This window comes from Epinephelus lanceolatus, chromosome 23 (assembly GCF_041903045.1).
Source record: "Epinephelus lanceolatus isolate andai-2023 chromosome 23, ASM4190304v1, whole genome shotgun sequence".
Classification (NCBI taxonomy): Eukaryota; Metazoa; Chordata; class Actinopteri; order Perciformes; family Serranidae; genus Epinephelus; species Epinephelus lanceolatus.
The window spans coordinates 8,761,275-8,779,169 of record NC_135756.1 but is presented as its reverse complement, the minus strand read 5'-3'; the positions used below and the strand labels follow the sequence as shown (position 1 = coordinate 8,779,169).

Below are 17,895 nucleotides of genomic sequence, written 5' to 3'. Positions count from 1 at the left end.
AGTGATCACAGCCTTCTTGATTACGTTGGTTAGATATCAACTGCTGAATCATGATTATATGATTTATATACAAATTATGGTACATTTCTTCTCGTTATATATGTATGAAGAGTGCTTGAGAACAGCCTGAACCAAGAAGTTTTGGTGCCTAAACCCAAACGTGCCACCACCACATAATGTGGTGTTAAGAAGTCATGGTCACTTAATGCATTTCTGTAGGTCACGTTGCTTCCTAAAGTGAACTTTAGCTGTTAGGCTTTCAGTCCCCACCACTCAGGGTGAAGGGTCTATTCTTGACCCCATCCACTGTAAAAATAGGCATGTCTTTAGGCCCTCTTCACCCGGCTCAGAGGGTGTCAATGACTGCCAGTGACTGACATCCCCTAGCATTTGAAGCCTATTTTGGGCCCATATACCAATGGGCAGACGGTGATGTTTTTTTCAAACCACATGACTGATGCTCATTCATGAAACACCTTTTCGGTAAAAGCAGAGTTGGCTTTCAAAGCCCTCCTGCTGTCTACTGGTAAATATCAGCCTCTAATTAGAGGCTGTTTATATCTTTCACAGCATCATCTTTTTGGAAGACAGGCAGAAAATCAGTACCAGAGCTAGCCTGCTATTAGAAATCAATTGTCAAAATCTCTTCCATACTCTCTTCTCTCCATCTATATGTTTCTGTCCAGAGAAGAAGTGGTCGGTAAATATTAGGAAATGTTGCTTTATTCCACATGTCGGCAGCAATTTTCTTTCTTTCTTTTTTTTTTTTTATGAAAAGGAACTTGAAAACGTGTGGACTTATGGCTAAAGTTTGCTTCATTTCATCATGGAAAGTTTACACCCCCTGACATGGTGTGATATTAGCCACCCCACTTACATCAGGGTAACACCTCACCTTTCTGGGGCCTGGGATGCCGTACTCCCACTGCACTTGCAAGGGCCAATTAAGAAACACTATGAAGCCAGTATGCAGTGAAGCTTCGGCCATGCTGGAGTTGGACTTACTTTAATTAAGTGGTTGTGAAAAAAAAGTATTTCATGCCATGTCAAGTTTTTCCCATGTTTCACATTATACCTGTTTTCCAACAAAATTAGCACATATATGCTGTTTTTAAATGTGAGAAAACTTGCTAAAAATAAGCGATAGACTCCATTCTCATCAGACTAAAGCTGTATACACAGCAGTGGCCTTTCTGTTTTGTTTTTTTTCTTCTTTTACTTGTGTGCCACATTGGACATAAGGCATGCCTGGAAAACTGCGTTAGTAAACAGTAGAAAGCAGCATGGAGGCCTGTGAAACTTTGTTTTTATATCTCTAACTTATTTAGTCTCCCTTTCAAACTTGGTGCCAACTAATTCAGAATGATGTTCGAGATGGACAGAGATAGATGGAATTTGTGGTGGCGTGTCAGTGTATTGTGCCGGAAAAGAGGCTAAAATTTGTGCATTCACCCGGGTATCATACTTCCATCACTGTCGATCTGAGGGTGTTGAAGCTTGAGCTAATGCCTGTCACAATAACTACTTTTGTTGGACGATATATTGTCCTAGAAATTATTGCAATAAATGATATTACTGTCAGAGACCATTTATGCCATGACATAATGATAATATAGCTTAATAATGCAAATACACCCTGTTAAAGCAATGAATATTTAGCTCTTAGGAAAACGCAGACATTGGAATAGAACATGAAAAACTATTAACAATATATCACATTTTTAAGACAGTAATTTACACTTACATATACAAGAGAGTATATATAAATTACAGTACCTTTATAGGAGTAGCCCCAAATTACTCAGTTTGAGACAAAATTTGGCCAACATAAACAAAACCAAGTGATGCCTCCTAGATAGACAAGCTTAGAGAAGCTGTGGGAACACTGCAGTTATCTTCATAATCCTGCTGATGTGCTGTTAGTGATGGACGTCTGGGAGTCAGGAGTGGAGGATAAACTTGCTGGAGGGTAAAAGTACAAACCAATAGCTTTTTGGGTCGTTGCCAAGGGTTGGCAACTAACTATCACTCCAAAAGTGCAGCTGCAGGCTACTGGCAAGCTTGTGTCGACATGTTTACCTCTGCGGACGCAACCAAAGCGTCACAGCTTAAAAAACACTGTGCTTCCAAAGCACTCACAAATGCCCCCAGCTGGGCGTTTCTTGAGGAGAGCCTGGCGTTTTCAGCTGGAAAAAAAGGCTTTGGTGGACATGGGGCGTTACAATGGTTGACCAAACCCTACTGTTTATTCTGACACCATGTTGACTAAAATGTTGGTGGCATTCATGAGTAAACAAACATGCATGGAGACCCAACAGGCATTATCAAGGTCATCAGAATGATAGTGGTCATGTCCATATTTTGTAAGTCGCTAACCTAATTAGCATGGCAGGCCTAGCTGAAGTGGATAAATATCTGTAACTACTGTAGAGTTATTTGTCCCGGGAATGAATGCAGATTGTCGCCTTTTTCACTGAAGACAAAAGCCAGATGTCAGGGGGTGTTGGTGGGGTTTTGTCCTGTGGGAAAGGGGCTTTAATTCCAGGGTTACAAATGTAGACAGCTGTTGTATTAGAGTGTTTCTATCATCTAATTTTGTCGCGTGGTTTAAGTCAGATTTTTGAAGTATAGCCAGTGTGGTTCTCTCATCTGTGAGTATGTAAGGAGACGTATAGTTGTCATGACTTTGTTCTGATTCATATAGCCTGTCTGTCCTTTGAAGGCATCTGAGTGGCCAAGCATATGTTGTTTATGCATTACTGCTCCATGGTGTGCCATCTGCTGCCTCTCAATGAGACCACCAGTCCCTGTCACCAATTATTGTAAGACTTATTAAACATTTGGAAAGAGATGATCGAGGTGAGGTTGACGCCAGTTTTTCTTAATAAAAACCTCGGCGGTTGAAACTCAAACTGATTGTAAGCTTCATTATTCCTGTCCAATTTTACTCCGGTTGAGCTCCAAGGGTACTGCAGGGCAAAAGGAGAATGTTTTGTGAGGCATTTTTTTGGCAGAATTGCTTTTGAAAATGAAATACCGGATGATGAAAGAAGAAGCAAGGTGTTAGTCATTTACAGAGAGTCCCATCTGTCTATTATGGATGAGATTATGCTCATATTTCTTAATTGATGAGCTTACCTCTGTTTTAAAATAATCATTTTTCTCTCACACTGCCACAACTCAACCTCACTTCTTTGTAGAAAAAATGATTTAGATAAAAATGAACAGAGACTTTGGCTCCATTAAATCAAATCGCAAGCTTTTCTGATGCTTAATTAACGTGTTTGAGTGAAAGACACTTGTTATAAGGCCAATCAATAATATCAATGTGGTGTGAAAAGGATTTCCGCTTGAGGACATGAGGGTTGCTTTAGGTGATTTACTAATAGGCAATTAAAAAGCATAGAGTTTAGCTACTGTGACATCACTCATTGGTTTGTGGACTACCATTTTGAAGCCTTGAGTTTGGCATTTTTGACGTCACCATCTTGGTTTTTTGGAGCCAGAAGTGACCAGATTTGGACAAGAAGGTGGAGCTGGCGAGGATACACATAGATATAACTGGAGTCTAGTCATAATGAGGAGGCAGTCCTTTCCTCCAGCCTGTCAATGCTGGGAAAACGCATTTTTTACAATCACATAAGAGAAACTATTACATTTATATGACTGATTAAACTAACCGTAATATTAGTACCATACAGCCACTAACGCTGTGATAAAATAGACTAGTATTTTTTTAGCAGAGCAGTGCTAACATTGCTCAGCGCAGTTAGCTTATTTTCTGACAATATGCTATAACGTTATCATGCAGGAATTTGTAATGTCAAGAGAACTACCAGCCCTTGGAGGCTTAGGTCATTTTTACTAGTGGCTAAACAATCTGACACTGTTTGGATAAAGCACTAGATCATTTTTCTTTAACCAGAAATGGCTCCAAAATTGCTGTCGCCAAATCCACCAGACTCCATTCCAATAAACAGTAATTTTAGCGTGTGTAGAGCCAGCATCTAACTGGGATTTATTTCAACCAAACCAGAGTTGGTTGATAAAATTACTGTGTGACAATAGCAATTTCGAGGCTGTTTCTGGTTAAACAAAAAGGATCCTACTCTTTAACAAAAAGGTCAGCCTCTGTAGAAATCATTTTAATTATCTTGTCAGAAGCTTATAATAACAATCTGAGCACAAACAAGCACTTTTAGTGGATGTAAATTGACGGTGTGAATACGCCTTGAGTGGTTACATTGCAGCCTGGCTGCTGCTGGCTGCAGCACTCTCATGCAATACAGGACCATATTCAAAAAATGTTGTTCCCATGAGTCACTTTGGCAGAAAAACACATGGGAAAATAGGGTCCAGGTTAAAAAATACCCTACATTTTTAAGTTCATTTGACATGCAGAAAGCCACTCAGCAACTCTTCAGCATGGTAGCCAGCGTTGTTCTGTCGGTGCCCAGCAAACATGGACGGACCCGGACGTGTCTGAGAGAGCCCGATTGGGTCGTGGTCACGTCAAATCACGACTAGTCCGATCAGGCCCAGAATATGACCCTATCACAACCAATTACTTGCGCATGGACGGACCACTACAAGTCTGAGAGAGCCCAGTGGGGTCGTGATCGAGTCATATCATGACCAGTCACATCAGAGACTATCACCCTATCTCTATTTTATATATGTATTAATTAATGTATTTATTTATTCATGTGATTTGGTGAAGGTGTACAAAAATGTATGTCATGTTGTAACTAAGACATCCGCTGGAAAAAATATTTTTTTCACGGACCGTTCATTGAGTAAATGAGTCATTACAGACACCGCTAATGGGGCTAACAGCTAACGGTTAGCCCAGCTAATCTACGATAACCATGTTGCCATGTTGTTAATTACAAAATGTGCACACAGAAATAGTAATGTTTTTTCAATCATTGTGTTTATAGACTTTACAAACATCAGATTAGTCTAAACGGTGATATAGTGACGTGAAAAATGTGATATATATATATATATATATATATATATATATATATACACACACACACACACACACATATATATATATATATATATATATATATATATATATATATATATATACATATATATATATATATATATATATATATATATATATATATACATATAGGTGAACTCTGCTGGTTTTCTACCTGGAAGTATTTGTAAACAACAAGGCAATTCCCTCTATAGGGGGACATTTGGACGTCATTTCCAGGACGTGGTCACCAAGACGTCCCCTCAACGACATAAATTGGACGGTTATGTGGTCGGTTAGGGTCATTAAAAAGGTGAGGACGTCCTGGAAATGATGTCTAAAACATCGCCTATTTGGCCGTGATTTAGACTAGTCCGGAACGTCACCGAATGACGTCACCACGACGTTAACTGGACGTCATTTGGCTTGCTGGGTGTAAAAGGATGTGTCAGTCACAAGGTAGCTATACCCTGAATTATACCCTGCTTTATTGTCTACTTTTCTCTAAATAAGACCATAATTTACAAAATAAACATCATGCTGTATAGAAGAAGACTTAAAACTAGCAATTGAGACCATAAGCTCATCAGAAAAATGTTTTCTGAGGTAATAAATTAAGTGAGAAGTAGTGTTATTTTCTCATAGATTTCTAGGGTGTCTATGAACTGGCGGGGGTAATCAATGTCAATTGTGAATCGGATTTGTTGTAAAAACAAAATTTGAGATTTTTTTTTTTTAGGCCATATCGCCCAGCCCTACTATGAACCCTGAGATCCTCTACAGCTGCCCTGATTGATTGATAAATTTATTTATTCTTATTTATTCTATAAATAAAGTACATTCATTCATATATAATCAGACGTCTTTTTTGAAACCAGTGGAGTCACCCCTGCTGGCCATTAGAAAGAATGCAGGTTCAAGGCACTTGAGCATTGGCTTCACTTTTCAGACCTGCAGATAACACCTTTGTTAAAAGGGTGAAAAAGGTTTTCTCACTCCAACATAAAGGATTTCACAGTGAATAGTTTAATTACAGTATTATCAGCTGTCATGCTACCTCTGTGGAGTATCAGCCTACTTCTTTTCACTTAATAGTGGACATTAGGACATTTTATTTGTACTGAAATGTATTAATTAATGGCTATTGGTTAACTACCACAAGTTCTGCCTTCTGGCACTAGTCGATGTTATTTAAAAACTCAGCTCATAATTTGAGCTGATACTGGACATCTTTGTTAGAGCACTGACCCACTTTTTTCTTTCTCAGGGACTCTATTCAGATGTCTTCATGGACTCTTTGACACATTTTATTACCTTGTACCAAGCACTGCACCTGGAACGTACTGGTTGAACTGCTTGTAATGTTACATGATGTTGTCTTTACTCATTGGCTTATTTCTAGGTGCAGGTAATTTCTTTAAGGAAGATGTTTTTATGCTTCTGGACAGTGACACTGTTATTTTTATTTTTCAGTGAACTTCCATTTGAAAAGGACGACAACAAAAGAAGGAGCCCCTCCAACTGAAGATATTGTAAGTGTCTGACCAATAACCTCTTTATTCAGTCCACCATGTGACCTGTGCTTGTAATGGACGGTGTAATGTAGGCCATTTACAGCATGCTACACAATACCAAATTCCAATTTTCCCCCAATTGTGTAATTTGTAAAAGCAGCCTAATTATATTTACTGAAAAGGACATCTTACCTCCTGTTGTACCCTGACACACACACACACAATCAATCAAATCAGTAAATCCAACAGGGAGTCAGGATGCCTGATGGCCTCTAGTCTCATTTGAGATGCAGACATTGTCCTGTTGCTTCCTTTAATGAGATCTGGAGGCGTGCAATCTAATATTCACCACTGAGGCTCCGACGTGGCCCCCGAGCCTGTAGCCCAGAAGGCTGTGTGCTAATTCAATGGAGTGAAGTCAGCTGTGATCAGAGGGACTGGAGTGGCCATTCAGTCGAAGAGGACGAAAGCATTAGCCTTTTCTATACATGATGCTCCAAGAGTCTATGTTTGGGTTCATCCTTGATTTAGTCGACTGGGCTGGACTTGGAGAGGAGAGCTGCTTTCAGGCTGAAATAATCCTTAAAACCAACACAGGTCTGGAAACAAAGGGACACAAAGCCTGCATATAAATAACAAAATACTGTTGGAGAGGGGACATTTTCACACTGGTGTTAGTTCTCCCAGAACACACTTAAGAACCTAATTTTCCTTTGGCCACATTAAGTACTGAGAGGGAAGCTTGACATTATACTCAAAAGCAAACACATTTAAGCAAACACATTTCAGACACATCAGACTCTGCAGGTTTTATAGTTCTTCAAAGGTGTAATGACAATAAAATAAGCCTATGTGTACCTCACAAAAATGTAGATTTACCCAAAACACATTGGCTTCATACTGCAATCGAGGGATGTAAGTGGTTAACTGTTAATTGGTAAACCACTGAGAATATATTTGACCAGTTATGCATGTTAGTCTATATGTTAGTTTTAGGGTTAGGGTGTGGTGGGAGCTAGCTTGTGGCGCTGCTCATTTGGCGATACAGCTAGTAACGCTGTCCTAAACCAGCAGCGTTGCTGTGGGAACATTGTGCCTAAGTGCCAGTCCCTCCCCAGGTCATCCTGGTGAGTAAGAAGCTTCATTTTCGACTGCAGACCCCATATATTAAATTAGCTCTGTTAGCACCGTTAGCATTGTCAAAATGGCTACTGGTGCTAATATAGTTAACAGTGCTAAAGGGATTTTGCCACACAAAATGAGGCCACTTACTCACCGAGGCAGCCTGGGGGGAGATTGGAGGGTGGCCACCATGTTTCTGAATTTACTTGTGCCACTTTTGTGCATTTTTCAACATTTCCATGGGTTGTTATTTAACAAAATAGTCCTAGAGATTTAATCTGATTGACTACAAACTTTGGTCTGTCCCACCGAAAGACCTTGAAGAAAAGAACTTATTATAAGCTTCAGATTTCATCAAACCGTGTGACCGTGGCAAGGCGCTAAACTTGCAGGTGTCGCCACGAACCAGGAAGTAGTTTACATGTAGTAGTATACAGTAGCATACATGGTCCAATCTTCCTCAAACGTCACAGGATTGATGACAGTCCTGCCCTGAACACAGCTATATGCCAGTATTTAGTAGTGAGTACAGCGCCACTTACTGGCAACAGGAAATGTCATGTTAGGATTAGGGATATGCCATTTAACTCCTGCTTGCAGTGTCTGACTTTCACAAAAATGAACTGTCGCGTTCAGCCAGCATCCTGCCAGCACCCTCCAGCTTTAACACCGTCACGCCACCAGAACAGCTTTACCAGCAATAATCGTGAATGAGCAGTGCTGCTAACTAGCTCCCACCTGACTTGTGTGGTGTGCAGTGCAGAGCGGCCAAGGCTAGCAAACCAGTGGAGACTGGAAGGTGGGCAGTCTGTTTATGTGGCCAGCTGGCTGTCTGTCATCAAACCCAAAGGAAAATAAGATTAAATAAAAAGCAAAATGTTAACATTAAAAAACAATAAACTTTTACCACCTCTAAATGGATAGCGCTTTGAAATGTGGTGCTAAAGCTCACTGAGTCAGTGGAGCGCTGGACTAAAAGGAAAGAACATGCTGTATTTCACATCATTTTGTATTTTTTTTTCCCCTTAAAAAATTGACTGGTTAGTTTCCAGTTAATGAATGTCAGCAAAACTAAACAAAACTAACATCCCTAGTGGATTTCTTATGCCCAATGACTCTTACATATATAGTTTTGCATGTCTTTGGTGAAGCTTGGTAAATAAGTTTTCAAACAAATGTAAAATAGCAGTAGGGATGTTGTAGAAAATGTCCCAGAAAAATGAAAATTATAGTGGTGGAGGTTTGTGCACTGAATGCAACAAATCAGAATACTTAGTATGGAGATAGCACTTTTCCGTAGCCAGTGGCTGATACAGTTCTTAATATTGTTTGTGTTGTTACATTGGAATTCGATCAAACATTAACGTGATGTCAGGGGAAACTGCTTCTGTAGGATCACCCATGGCAAAGTGGAGCTAGGTAAGGGGTCAAATAAAGAGCCACAGTGAAGACTTTTATTGCCTAAGAAACTTTTAGAAACTCATCTCTATAAAGGAAACCACAACGCTCCCTTGGTACCACACCTGGGGGCAGACCTCACAGGAGAAACACCTGGTGCCTTCTTCTATATCCATGGGACCCAGTTGGGCTCATCTCAAAGAATGAACCTCTGTGTTTACCCCAGAGAATATGAGACTTCCCTTTGTGTGACATGGAAATGAAGATAGCGTCTGAACAGTAGTTCAGTACAATGCAACACACTGTAGACCTGGTTAAGTGGTGGAAAATGGATGGAGGACAAGATATATTGAATCCATCATTTCCTTTGTGCTACCAACCTTAAGTAGAAAAAAAGAAAAGCAGCCTCTCTGGGTTTTAAAGAGTGGCTAGAGGCCAGAAGATAATGCAATGTGGCAATTTCCCTGTGCATACATTTGCTATATCCCTTGCTTTTAAGGACGGAGAGGTATTACAGTGTGCACAAAATGCACTGTAGCCCTAAATCTGCATTAGCAGTACTGGTACTTTGAAAATGTCACTAGATTTGTCAGCAACTGCTTCTCAGAAGAGTTTTCAGTGTGATCTAAAGTCAACAATGTGGCAGCAATGAGTTACTCTGCCTAATTGACTCCACCTGTTACCTTCACCACATGGTTTCTGCTAATGTATTGCAAGCCTGGCAGCCAACTGGGCTTAAGATGCCACCTCTGCTGGGCCTAAGAGTCAGGGAAAATTAGAAATGTATTTTTAAGATGTTTCTTAAAACAGTTCCAGTGGTTGGCTCAGTAGGAAACGACGTCTGGTCAGAATGTGAACACACGAGGAGAACAGCAGGTCCAAGATTAGTGTTATTTGCCTTCAAACTTCCATCTATCACAGGCTATTGTTGCCAAGCAACCTTAGCTAGCTAGCCAGACTGCCAGTAGCTGATAATTTTGTGATATTGAAGGCCAAAACACACCGGCGGCGAACACCACACATCAAAAAATTGGTTGGAAATTAGCTACAGCCACCAGCAAAATGTTGGTAACATATGCAAGTGGCTGCTGGATTTTCTTCACTCACCAGCCAAAAAATAATGGTAATTGGTATTGGGCGGCTGGTCGATTTTCAAATCCACCAGCTACAGTGGCAGGTGAACAAAAAAGTTAATTTCTAACCATAAAAAACGCCCCAATTATTTCAATGTACAACCCCACACCAGCAGCAGCGAGACGCATGTCGGCACTCCTGGAAGCGCCGCCCAGTGGCACTTCACACCACTGTCCAATTTCCAGCCTTGCCACCCCTTGAGTTAAATCCATTTTCTCCCCACTCACTCTTTGCTTGTACATACCAGCTCCCGTAGCAGATTCTTTTCTCTGCTCCTATGGCAACTTGACTCCTCTTCTCACCATGGATGCATAAAGACAACTCTGTTTTTACTCCTATGTTTCGTGTGTCACAAACACTGGATCGGCCAAAAGATACTTTCTGGCGAGTCATAGCTCGGGAGATCGGCTCTTCAGGTGAAAAATCAACTTTAATTGGTGGGTGTTCACACAAGATTTTAAGCTAACGCAGAGGAGAAAGAGGTGCAGATCTTTCAGTAAGTAGTGTTGACAAGCTGCAGCGTGTCGTGTCCAGTGTGTGCTTGGGGCTTGATGCACGTCAACTGATAGGCCGTGCTGTGGCGGCATCGGTGTGTTTTCAGCTTTAGGGATGACGTAAATTCCACGATTCCGTTATAAAAGAAACTGAATCCACTCTGAGCTCTTAGGACTTTATGAGGCGGAGATGGCTGCTAACATTTCATTTGCAGTGTCATCACCAGAATGTGTTGATTACGATATTTCAGACATTACAGGGGGGGCCCTAAAGGATCCAAAGATCCAATCTGCCTTCAGAGCAACACAGCCTTCTTATTCCAGATTTAAATTGTGTGATTTAAGCTACTCAAATAGTCTACCCAAAGAGCTATAGCTTTATATGGGGATCAATAGATACTTAAGCGGGTAAGTGGTGTGATTATTCTTTTGTATCTTTATGTTCAGGGTAGTTGGAGAGGTTTTTCCTGGTGTCTGGTTAGAGGCATAGATTTGCAGAAATTACTAATTAGCACTGTCTGATTTGACATAGTGGAGCACCCACTCCTCTCTTGATGATGAAGCTCCCTGCGTCTGTCCCAGCTGTCACCAGTGATTGATGCACTGTGCACTTCCCACCTTCACTTGCCAGTGTTCACTGCTGTTTACGCCTCATACCTGATCTCACATCCAGAGATGTCTCAGCCTCCTCCCATTAGCAGGCATATTAATCATCCTTCATAACATATGATTGGGTTAAAAATCCCACTGTGCTATGGTTCCACATTTTGCCCAGAGGAAGTCATTGAGCCTCTGCACCCCCTTTTAAACTTTCTCCACGTTCTCCAACAACTGATAATCCCCAGAAATAATCGTCTCTGACTGTACCACTAATCCTCGGGGTCCCTGTGGTCCACAGTACAAAACTACACACACAAAAAGACCCAGAAATGCTTTGACCAAATTATCCATGTTTATAAAAGACAAGCCTTAAGTGCTTCCAGAAACACAATTTTGTTTCAGTGCAAAATGGATTTGGTTTTACATTACTTACAGTAAACATAATTATGGTGACATTTTTTGAAACCTTATGTTCCATTTAGTAATTTGTTTGTGTTTTGGCAGCGGTTTTTATTTGTGTCTGCAAATTTGTGAGTGTTTTATAGAGTTTGACCCAGACGGCTCTATAACCTCCTGACATTTACATGGTGCAGAAAAGTTTGTATGCTTGTTCACTTTGAAATTCAACTTAAAAATGAACAAGTAGCTGCTGCAAAATGGACCGAACCTTATTCAAAGGGGAGAAGGAGAAAGCGCCTCAAGTTCGTTTGCCCCCTAAGTGTGGTTCGTTTGGGCAGGTGTGAACACAGCAATCACATTCAGGTGCGCACCAAAACAACCGAACCGAGACCTTCTTGAAGAGGTGGTCTCAGTCCGGTTACAAACAAACTCTGGTGCAGTTCGTTTGTGGTGAGAAGGTGTTCAGACCTGGATCTGAACCAACTGCAGTCACATGACACATTGTTTGGGTTAAACCAAAGATACTGGATTACTACAAGATGGCCCACCTACAATATACTCCCATTGTATGAAATAGTTTACATTTCTGGTCTCCTAAGTAGGCGTTGTCCCCCGTACCCCAATCAAAGACGATGGAGAACCGCCTGTCAAAGACGAGTATCCCCAACCTCACTTCTGTCAACATGTGTGTACCCTTACTGGCCGTAAGCTAAATAAATAAATAAACGGTCCATGAAAAAAATATTTTTTCCAGCGGATGTCTTAGTTACAACATGATTGCGCTAACTGGAGTAGTTTCATGTCGTATCCAACAACGGGAGGCTTTTAACAGATGACGTCCTGATGTTAGCTTTGCTGCTGCTGTTAGCTGTCCCTGTCAGCTGCAGCCACTGCTGCTTTCTAGACATCGTGATTTCCCAAAACTGAATAAATATCACACATAGCAACACAAAACTGCTTTGCTAGCTCAATTATGTTGTGACTAAGATATCCGCTGGAAAAAAAATATTTTTTTAATTCAGTATCTTTGGTGAAACTGCACTAATTTCAGCACCAGAGAGGAGATATCTGCTGCCAGATCTTGCGAGAGTGTGTTGTTGAGACAGAGGCAGGTCTTGAACACAGATTTGTCCATCTGAAATTTGCCATTTTGGTTTCGGAATGTTCTGAAGATATGTGGCTTGTGATAAATAGGTCCAATATTTGCTTCCGTGACTATGGTGCGAAAGAATCAGCCATAATCTGTAATCATGTTCATTTCTCCCACTGAAGTCAATGGACTCAGGACCTGCTGTTAGTCTCCTAAAGGGGCGTGGTTTTCGCAAACCCCACGTGACACTGATAAAGGAAACTGACTCGCAGTGGACCGTCTTGGTTTATCCCCTGTCTTTGGTTAAACATGAGCATGTTAGAGTGCTGGAGGATTATTAATGTGCACCTCCTCCTGTACTGCCTTAATATGCACATTCAGCACATCCAATGCATCAAAACATTGTGTTCTAGTTGGAGCTGCGCCTCGTTTTCAAACTGTATGGTTTGACTAAAATGAACAATGACAGCAATATAGTCCACGATGAGCAGCGCTAAAATCAACCTGCGTAGTTGTCCCTCCATTGTGACATTAGAAAGTGTCACATTTATCTTGCAAGTGTACTCTTCTTCAACGTTTGCTTTACTTTCTGGATTTTTCCCAAATGGAAGTTCTGACCAATCAAGAGCAGCGTTCTCACACAAGGCATTGATCTGGTCCGCTTGTAAATGCTGCCGTGAGAACATGAACCAACTCTAGGCAATTATGCAGCTTTGTAACAAAATTAGTCGCTGATTCGGACCGAAGCAAAACAACTTTAGGGCTCTCTTACAAAGACATTCTTCAGCTGATGTAACGGAGCCATCATTTGGTGAAAATTTTAAGTCGTCCAGTATTTTGCTTTATGACAAAACACCACAAATCACTTGCAGATTTCTTTGTCGTATTTCTGGAGCACATTTTTGCATCTCAGTGAAACAGCTTTTAGTCTTGTTTTTTTTCATCTCAGTTAGGTTTAAACTTATAAATGTGAAGAAAAATATCCAATCAGAGGTGACAGATAAGTCTAATTAACATTTCCAAGCTTGTGCAAAACCTAATCATGTTTTTGTTTGGCAGTGACGTTAATGATTAAAAACTTAAAACAGGTCAAACCAAATAAATTACAGGTGAGAAATAAGGTTTGTAATGGAGAGAAATTGAGTCAAAGCTAATTTTTCATATAATTTCTCACCATTTCTTCCCCTATAAGTGCGATAATATTTCTCAGAGCGGACTGAACCTCTATCAGTCATACTCGGTCTTTCGGCTTGTCATTGCCGGCACAAAATGAAATCCACCTTCTCCACTGTCAAGGTTAGTGTTCAGCCATGTTTCCTTTTTCAGAGGGGACAGACAGCTCTCCCAGTTCCCCTTTTTAATCTAGCCGTGCTGCTATTTCATTTCCGGCCTGGCTCATTGAATCAACGTGAGCCTGCTATTGGATAATGGCGGGGTGACACCAGGCAGACACAATTTCATGTCACTTGGAGACCTGGGAATTTCTGATGGAGCAAAACCTTAAGTTGTTTAATCGATGTGTTGTAATGCACAGTATGAAAGCAAAGTGAATGCTTAATTCAAAGTAAGCTACATCTTCGCCAACTGTATTTACGTTAAGATTAATTTAAAAAAAGAAAAAACTACAAAATATAAAACCTAAAATTCAAAGCTTCAGGCTCAGATGTTAAAAGTGTGTGTCCACTTAAAACCTTGTCAACACTCAAAAAAAAAAAAAAACCTCTTTATATGGTTTTGTGCTTTGGGTCAGCACAGTGTTACTTTAATGCATTTAAAATGAAGTATGTAAAGCACTGCATGCATAATTGCAACAGGCCACGAACAGCATATGTATAGATTTTCTTACAGCTGTACACTTGGTATGTCATGTGCAGTTCCTCAGTGACTGTGGTGTGTGCTTGAGGCTGCCACGCAGTGTTTAGTAACCATCAGATGGAGTGGCTTGTCTCTGTCAGTGCAGCTCCATGATCCTTACATAGTGAGAGGAAAAAAAAGTCCCCTCCGGATAAGCTTACGAGAAGACAACACATGGGGGAAGATGGCCTGGCGTGTTCAAAATGGCCACAGGGAAGCCATTTCCCACAATGCTCCAATTCCCCTGGCTCCTTGGTGTCGATCTGTCCTTTGTGAGCCAAAGTGTCTCAGACACATTGCGGTCACCATGGGCTGGAGGAGATATGACAAATACAAAAGACAGACCCTGTTTGCCTCTCTCCCTTGAGAGGAGAACGTGTGGCTCGTTGATATCGTATGAGCTTAGCTTTCAAAGACACTTCTGGTGTCTTTGGAGGGCTGTCAACTTCATTAGTGAAGTTTCACAAATTTAGCCTGCATAGATATTAGAATTAAAAAGCTGCACTCTAATAAAATTGGATGAATTTTAAATAGTTGCTCTGTTCGCAGTGCAGCAAGTCACTGAAACAATCAGTTTATTATTATTTACTAAATTCATTTAAAGTAGTTTAAATGTTATTTAAAGTAGATGGTTAAATTTAAATTCAATTTCTCCACCGACAACCTTATAATAAGTCTTTAATGCATGCATTAAGGCTGCCCCCGAGTAAGAATTTTCCTAGTCGACCAGTAGTCATCATTTAGGGCCATTAGCCAACTTGTTGCTTGCATGTTTACGATATTAATGTAATTATTAAATGATATTTTTTTTTATTAAATGATAATGATGCTGTGGGCTAATGGGCATGTAGCTACTTCCATGTTTCAGATGATACGTCATGTTTGTAGTCGACCAATGAAGATGAGTTTACATATCACCTTGGGTTCGTCCTTCACCTTCTCAAAATGATCCCACACTTTGGATTTCCTGCCCGATATGTTATTAACTAGCCTGTGTGATAAGCGCAGGTACCAGCCCTGGAAATTAGGGGCCGTTCACATGCCACATCTTTATCCACCTAGAAAACACTGGGTGCTAATCTTGTGCCTTTTATGTGCCAGCTGTCAAGACCACGGTGGCATGTTGTGTCTGAGGTTGCTAAGCAACCTTAACAAGCATCATATAGCCTATTTACCTGAAATCCTGAGTGTAGAGCTGATCTTCTTCCAGGAGCTTTTTTTAAGTGTGTAGACCTATCGTCTGTGGGACAGATGTAAAGCTCTGGGTAGCCCTGCACTAACATGATCAACTTTTCCATATTTATCAGACTGAAAATTTACAAAAGAAGGGAAAAATATCTGCTGGCTGTGATTGGTTTGTAACGTGACTTCTGTCTGACTGCTGAGTGTGGCCTCTTCCTGTCTCTGTCCTTTCTAATTAAATTCCCACATGGTCCAATCATATAGGTTTTGATTTATTTTGAGGAGGTGCAGCTACTAATAGAGTTTCACTTTTTTTTTGTTTTTTGTTTTTGTTTTGTTTTTTGCAACTAAGACCAATGAAATCTTGCCAACTAATAACCTTTCTGGTTGACTAATGTTTGGTTGACTATTAGGGGGCAGCCCTACTAGACATACTTGGATACTATGCTGCGTTGTTATTAAAATAACTTGTGTGACATTTGGTTTCACACAGGACACAAACAGCTGCCTCCTGGGTAAAAGTCCAGAGTTTGTTTGATCCATCCACCTCCCCTCACACCAATACAAAGCAAACTTTCTTACTCTTTATGCTATGGCAGTTGCTTGGAGCGTCAATAAAAGACCTTGTCTGGTGTGTCTCAAACGGACGCTAAAGGTTCCTCAGTGCCTCTTGGGAAGCAGCCCTCTTACACCAAGGGCCGCCGCCCAAGCGTTGGTATTTGACAAGTTGGAATTGAGACTAAGTTAAACAAAACCTGATGCTAACCTTTATATTTAAAGGCTTTAACAGAGAGAAAATTCAATGACGTCTTTCTTTTCTGGTGTTATAGCAGCATGTCATCATGTAGTACCAAAGTGCCCAAGCAGTCACAAAGCCTTATTTCTCCCTTGCATATCTATTGAGATCATCCATGTCATAATTACAGCTCACATTTGATAACAGACATCATTCCAACTAATGGAAGAGTGTGTTTTTGGAAATGTAATGTCTGAAAAAAGCCAATCGGAGAGCATACTGGCCCCCCGACATGCAGAGGCATGTTCTAGTTCCTCAGTTTCTTTGGGAGACAGACCTCAAACTATTGAATTAGTTCATTTTCTGGTCAAGTCCAGGCAACAGTGTAGAAGTCTCCTCCACACTCCTGGTGTGTGTTAAATTGAAAACATGTTTTCCTGTGCCTCGAGTTTGTTTCCTGAAAGATAGCTTCATGACTGCCTCATGCTTTAAAGGGACCAAACTAGATGCAAGCCCAAGATGGCTCACTAACTCACAGTTAGACATTATTGCTGTCATCATATTTGGACTCAGTGGAAAAACAGATTGACTTCCCTCTGGAAATGTCTGCGAATATGCGCTCCAGGATACAATAATTACAACGAAGGCACAAACAGTCCTTCAACTCCACCATAGAGGTTATATTTTTCAGTACATTTGTTTGTTCATCTTGTTCAAACTTCTGCACAATTTTTCAGTGAAGTTTATTGAAAAGTCAGGCAGTGAGCCAAGGAACAAGTGATTAGGTTTTGGTGTGGATCCAGGGATTTTAAAAAGGATTTTCTACATTTGGAGATAAGGCCCTTGTTAACATTTTTGCCATGTTCTGATAAACCCCTGCACTTATTTAATGAAAAGAACCTTTACCCATGATTGTCACTGTGCTGAGTTTGATTCATATCTGGATCCTGATGAAAATTACTGTCAGTTTTAGGCCTTTTCTAACATTAAACTAACAGTCAGGGCTGTGGAAGTGTGCACGTTCTGTCTTATTGTATAATTTTTAGTAGGAATATCAGGTTATGGTTATAGGAAGCAGCAGTTAAAGCCACATGAAAGTTTACTAATGATCATGTTTCCAAAATATATGTCCAGCCATTCATCTTAACTTCTTTGTAAAGCATTTGAAATGACAAAGCATCATGTCATTATTTATGGTTATCGCAAGTTCAGATCATCAGTCAGAGACCCCTCAGTCGACTGAGATTGCTTCAAGTTGAGGAGTCGGGTGCTACGGAGTGAGCACTCTTGGAATTTCATTGCATTGTGTAATATTTAGCGTCTGCAACAAAGGTTGTTGCACATTTCCGATCCGTTAGCATAGTTAGCTCGTTTACTAT

At 40.6% G+C, this 17,895-nt stretch overlaps 1 protein-coding gene across 1 annotated transcript in view; it reads left to right on the top strand.

Annotated features, from left to right (window-relative positions):
* The window catches only part of syt1a (synaptotagmin Ia), a 312,837-nt gene that overhangs the window by 81,237 nt on the left and 213,705 nt on the right, over positions 1-17,895 (top strand). The window contains exon 2 of the mRNA XM_033614474.2: positions 6,467-6,525. The gene's annotated coding sequence lies outside the window, so the exon portion shown is untranslated. The remainder of the gene's footprint in view (positions 1-6,466; positions 6,526-17,895) is intronic.